This window comes from Rutidosis leptorrhynchoides, chromosome 5 (genome assembly GCF_046630445.1).
Source record: "Rutidosis leptorrhynchoides isolate AG116_Rl617_1_P2 chromosome 5, CSIRO_AGI_Rlap_v1, whole genome shotgun sequence".
Taxonomy (NCBI): Eukaryota; Viridiplantae; Streptophyta; class Magnoliopsida; order Asterales; family Asteraceae; genus Rutidosis; species Rutidosis leptorrhynchoides.
The window spans coordinates 187,799,237-187,806,362 of record NC_092337.1 but is presented as its reverse complement, the minus strand read 5'-3'; positions in this window follow the sequence as shown (position 1 = coordinate 187,806,362).

Sequence of the window (7,126 nt, the reverse complement as noted above, 5' to 3'; positions counted from 1 at the left end):
CATTGTTAATATACTTAATGATATGTTTACTTATCATAGTATCATGTTAACTATATATATATATCCATATATATGTCATCATATAGTTTTTACAAGTTTTAACGTTCGTGAATCACCGGTCAACTTGGGTGGTCAATTGTCTATATGAAACATATTTCAATTAATCAAGTCTTAACAAGTTTGATTGCTTAACATGTTGGAAACATTTAATCATGTAAATATCAATCTCAATTAATATATATAAACATGGAAAAGTTCGGGTCACTACACATTGTTAGGTGGGCATTTTGTTACTAGGTTAGCTCGGGCGTTTTCGGTCCCGACGAGTCGATGTGATGTGGTGGGAGTTAAGGCGATGCCCACCAATATTCTGTTTTTCTCTAAGGCTGAGTTTATCCGTCGTGGTCCAGCAGGATGGGTTTTGTGGTCTGATGAAGAGCAACAGCAACAGCAACAGCCAGGTGACGGTGCAGGTCGAGGACGTGGACGTGGAGCTAGTCGATCCACGTATGAGGCTGGGAGCTCGAGTGGTGCGAACGTACAGGGTACGTGGTCAATGGATGAAGAGAGTTGGAATTCTTTGGTGAATAGTGTGGACGGTCTTCATTTAGAGTACAGGGACAGCAGGTCAGCATATGATGCTCAGGTGGAGCATAATCAGCGGATGTTGGCAGAGCAGCGTAGGCATAATGAGGATTTGATGACTTGGCACCAACAAAATTATGGGTCGATTAACACAATACTAGGACAGTTTGGAACAGAGTTGGGTCATTTGGGAGAGCGTGTTGACAGGGTTGAGTACGATGTTAGGGGAATTAGGGCCCACAATCAGTGGGAGATCCATCAGCGACAAATTCAGCGTCAGATGCGTCATAACCCGGAGGCGTATATTCCGACGCGAACTACCATTCCCGATTATACGTCTGTTACTCCTCCGAGACCGGATCCTTCATATGACCCGTACCAAGCTTGTCAGGATACGTATGGTGTGAACTGGGACCCTACCAGAGATTTTTGGCCGGGAAGTGATTGATTCTTGCGCGTGATTATGTTGTAATTTGTTTTAAACTATTTCTGTTTCGTTGGTTTGTACTTGGATAATTTTATGTTTTGCTTATGTACTGTGGATTTATTTAGGGACAAGGCGTTTCGGTACCGGGTGGTGCCACCTTGTCCCATTTATGTAGTTCGTGTGTTTTTCTTTTTTTTAGGTATGTTGGTGAAACAATTTTTTTTCAAGTCTGGCATTAAGTTCAGCAAAACTACTTGAGTGATGATATTGGTGTGAGGATCGAGAATGGACGATGTTCTTATACTGGCAGTCAGTTCAGCGCCATCTGTCACTGTCATTCCACGATTAGTGGTTAAGCTCGATAAGTTTTTATTTTTCTTACCCTTTCGATTTTAATCCATTTTTGATCTCAAGTAATGGGGACATTACTTGATCTCAAGTGTGGTGTGGGGGATGTAAAATCTCTCGGGTTGGTTGTTAATAGAATCATCATTATTTTGGATTTGATATCTAAAAGACTTGACGTTTCACGGGGTTTTGGTCGTAAAAAAAAAAAAAAAATTGAAAAATTTAAAAAAAAAAAAATGAAAAAAATTAGTTAGCGAAAAAGAAAAAAAAATAGAAAAATAGTTAAAAATTCGACCAAAACCCTTGTTTAAGATTTGGCTTGGTATTTTTATTTTGTGAATTTGGAGAAGCCAAAAGTGTTCCACATGTTCATTTCCATTGAACATGAAATCCTACTAGTTCAAAGAACTCAATAGTAGGTCACCTGTACCAAAACGGGTGCAAACCGTGAGAGAGCGGTGATTGCATAGCGTGATTGTGACCGAATCAAGTGCCAGATCAAAAACTTTTGGTTACTTGGTATAGCATACTTCCGAAACTATATCATTTTATTATTGCATCATTTAATGATGTGATACTGTGGGAAGAGGAGCCTTGAGCTTCACCAGTGCTGTCCTTTTTAGGAGCAATAGCTACGTGCTTGTGTTTGCTTAGACAACACAACCCATAGCCAAAAGCTATGGAACCCGAAGGTTTTCGGGATTTATCGGGAGTAAAGTCTTCCGAAAGTTGTTTCAAAACCAGTGTCAATTGAAACAGATTGGCACTTCCGAGTGACTCAGATCCACTCATTAAGGAAGTAAAGTCTTCCGACCGTTCTACTTGGTACGTATACCTCTTAAGCGTGCCATTTCATTACCCATCATTTCACGATGAGGTACTGTTAGAGGAGAAAGTCTTGAACTTTCAAAACATGTTCATTATTTTGAATGTGAAATCCTACATGAACATAACAGTTCATACGTAGGTCACTTGTACAAAAACGGGTGTCAACCGTATGAACGGTGATTGGATCGTGTGGTCAAAACCGGGCCATGCGCTAGATCAAAAACTTAAACAGGGCGGTCTTCATTATTTCTCCTAACAAGGACAATGATGCGCCCGACCACCTAATGTAGTGGCCCGAACTTTTCCGTGTTTATATATATTAATTGAGATTGATATTTACATGATTAAATGTTTCCAACATGTTAAGCAATCAAACTTGTTAAGACTTGATTAATTGAAATATGTTTCATATAGACAATTGACCACCCAAGTTGACCGGTGATTCACGAACGTTAAAACTTGTAAAAACTATACAATGACATATATATGGTTATATATATAGTTAACATGTTTTTATTATAAGTATGTATCTCATTAGCTATTTTAACAATGAGTTATATACATAAAAATGAGACTATTAATTTAAGAAACTCGAAAACGATATATATAACGATTATCGTTATAACAACGTCTTACTAGGTACATATGAATCATATTAAGATATTCATACACTTGGTTAATTATGTTAAATGATAAGTAAATATATTATTAAGTGTATTAACAATGAAATACATATGTAAAAATAAGACTACTAACTTAATGATTTCGAAACGAGACATATATGTAACGATTATCGTTGTAACGACATTTAACTGTATATACATCATACCAAGATATATTATATATCATAATATCATGATAATATAATAATTTAACATCTCATTTGTTATAATAAACAATGGGTTAACAACATTCAACAAGATCGTTAACCTAAAGGTTTCAAAACAACATTTACATGTAACGACTAACGATGACTTAACGACTCAGTTAAAATGTATATACATGTAGTGTTTTAATATGTATTCATACAATTTTTAAAGACTTCAAGACACTTATCAAAATACTTCTACTTAACAAAAATGCTTACAATTACATCCTCGTTCAGTTTCATCAACAATTCTACTCGTATGCACCCGTATTCGTACTCGTACAATACACAGCTTTTAGATGTATGTACTATTGGTATATACACTCCAATGATCAGCTCTTAGCAGCCCATGTGAGTCACCTAACACATGTGGGAACCATCATTTGGCAACTAGCATGAAATATCTCATAAAATTACAAAAATATGAGTAATCATTCATGACTTATTTACATGAAAACAAAATTACATATCCTTTATATCTAATCCATACACCAACGACCAAAAACACCTACAAACACTTTCATTCTTCAATTTTCTTCATCTAATTTATCTCTCTCAAGTTCTATCTTCAAGTTCTAAGTGTTCTTCATATATTTTACAAGTTCTAGTTACATAAAATCAAGAATACTTTCAAGTTTGCCAGCTCACTTCCAATCTTGTAAGGTGATCATCCAACCTCAAGAAATTTTTGTTTCTTACAGTAGGTTATCATTCTAATACAAGGTAATAATCATATTCAAACTTTGGTTCAATTTCTATAGCTATAACAATCTTATTTCAAGTGATGATCTTACTTGAACTTGTTTTCGTGTCATGATTCTGCTTCAAGAACTTCGAGCCATCCAAGGATCCGTTGAAGCTAGATCCATTTTTCTCTTTTCTAGTAGGTTTATCTAAGGAACTTAAGGTAGTAATGATGTTCATAACATCATTCGATTCATACATATAAAGCTATCTTATTCGAAGGTTTAAACTTGTAATCACTAGAACATAGTTTAGTTAATTCTAAACTTGTTCGCAAACAAAAGTTAATCCTTCTAACTTGACTTTTAAAATCAACTAAACACATGTTCTATATCTATATGATATGCTAACTTAATGATTTAAAACCTGGAAACACGAAAAACACCGTAAAACCGGATTTACGCCGTCGTAGTAACACCGCGGGCTGTTTTGGGTTAGTTAATTAAAAACTATGATAAAATTTGATTTAAAAGTTGTTATTCTGAGAAAATGATTTTTGTTATGAACATGAAACTATATCCAAAAATTATGGTTAAACTCAAAGTGGAAGTATGTTTTCTAAAATGGTCATCTAGACGTCGTTCTTTCGACTGAAATGACTACCTTTACAAAAACGACTTGTAACTTATTTTTCCGACTATAAACCTATACTTTTCTGTTTAGATTCATAAAATAGAGTTCAATATGAAACCATAGCAATTTGATTCACTCAAAACGGATTTAAAATGAAGAAGTTATGGGTAAAACAAGATTGGATAATTTTTCTCATTTTAGCTACGTGAAAATTGGTAACAAATCTATTCCAACCATAACTTAATCAACATGTATTGTATATTATGTAATCTTGAGATACCATAGACACGTATACAATGTTTCGACCTATCATGTCGACACATCTATATATATTTCGGAACAACCATAGACACTCTATATGTGAATGTTGGAGTTAACTATACAGGGTTGAGGTTGATTCCAAAATATATATAGTTTGAGTTGTGATCAATACTGAGATACGTATACACTGGGTCGTGGATTGATTCAAGATAATATTTATCGATTTATTTCTGTACATCTAACTGTGGACAACTAGTTGTAGGTTACTAACCAGGACAGCTGACTTAATGAACTTAAAACATCAAAATGTATTAAAAGTTTTGTAAATATATTTTGAACATACTTTGATATATATGTACATATTTGTTATAGGTTCGTGAATCGATCAGTGGCCAAGTTTTACTTCCCGACGAAGTAAAAATCTGTGAAAGTGAGTTATAGTCCCACTTTTAAAATCTAATATTTTTGGGATGAGAATACATGCAGGTTTTATAAATGATTTACAAAATAGACACAAGTACGTGAAACTACATTCTATGGTTGAATTATCGAAATCGAATATGCCCCTTTTTATTAAGTCTGGTAATCTAAGAATTAGGGAACAGACACCCTAATTGACGCGAATCCTAAAGATAGATCTATTGGGCCTAACAAACTCCATCCAAAGTACCGGATGCTTTAGTACTTCAAAATTTATATCATATCCGAAGGGTGTCCCGGAATGATGGGGATATTCTTATATATGCATCTTGTTATTGTCGGTTACCAGGTGTTCACCATATGAATGATTTTTATCTCTATGTATGGGATGTGTATTGAAATATGAAATCTTGTGGTCTATTGTTACGATTTGATATATATAGGTTAAACCTATAACTCACCAACATTTTTGTTGACGTTTAAAGCATGTTTATTCTCAGGTGAATACTAAGAGCTTCCGCTGTTGCATACTAAAATAAGGACAAGATTTGGAGTCCATGTTTGTATGATATTGTGTAAAAACTGCATTCAAGAAACTGATTTCGATGTAACATATTTGTATTGTAAACCATTATGTAATGGTCGTGTGTAAACAGGATATTTTAGATTATCATTATTTGATAATCTACGTAAAGTTTTTTAAACCTTTATTTATGAAATAAAGGTTATGGTTTGTTTTAAAAATGAATGCAGTCTTTGAAAAACGTCTCATATAGAGGTCAAAACCTCGCAACGAAATCAATTAATATGGAACGTTTTTAATCAATAAGAATGGGACATTTCAGTTGGTATCCGAGCGTTGGTCTTAGAGAACCAGAATTTTGCATTAGTGTGTCTTATCGAGTTTGTTAGGATGCATTAGTGAGTCTGGACTTCGACCGTGTTTACTTGAAAAATGATTGCTTAACAAATTTTTTTGGAAACTATATATTTTTAACATGTGAATATTATGTGATATATTAATCTCTTAACGCGTTTGATATTATGTGATAGATGTCTACCTCTAGAACAAGTCCCATTGACTCACCTAATAATAATGAAGAGTCAAATGTAAATTGGAATGATTCGTGGACTGATTCACAAGTTCCCGAAGAGGAACCGGAAGAAGAGTCGGAACCGGAAGAAGAATTGGAACCGGAAGAAGAATCGGAACCGGATGAAGAAGTAGAACCGGTGGGGGAAATAATAAAACGGTTAAGTAAAAGAAAATCCTCAACTAACCGACCAAGGTTAATTATGGTCAATGGTGTTTCCGCCAAGGAAGCAAAATATTGGGAGGATTACCAATTCTCTGATGAATTGGATTCCGACGAGAATTCCGATGATGTTATAGAAATTACCCCAACTGAATTTAAAAAGGCAAAAGAAAATAATAAGGGAAAGGGCATAAAAATAGAGAAATCTAATTCCAACCCCGATGAACTTTATATGTATCGTCAACCCCCGAAGTCCTTAAGTTGTAACAATGACCCGGGAACCTCTAAACCACCAGGTTTTTCTAAACCAATGTGGACAACGACGGCTCGTATTAGGGGAACATCATATATCCCTAGAAACTTGGCAAAACGAACCAAAACCGAACAAGAAGAAACGAGCGAGTCGGAATAAGATAGTTGTATTCGTGTGGTGTAATATATGTAATATAGTGTGCTTATGCTTTATGATATATGTAAAAATTGCTTGTATTAATAAGTATTTTTTTTTATGAATCTAACTCTTGTCTATTTTACAGTATAAAAACACAAAATGGATAGACAACCCAATATTTTAAGAGACCTACCCGGAGACATGATTGATGAAATCTTGTCTAGAGTCGGTCAGAATTCCTCGGCACAACTATTTAAGGCGAGATCAGTTTGTAAGACATTCGAAGAACGTTCCAAGAATGCCTTGGTTTATAAAAGGCTTTCGTTCGAAAGATGGGGGATATCACATTGAGAAATCCATAAGTTACGATGTGTTTACTTTGATGCATATATTGCGGGGAACCCAAATGCTATTTTACGCAATGG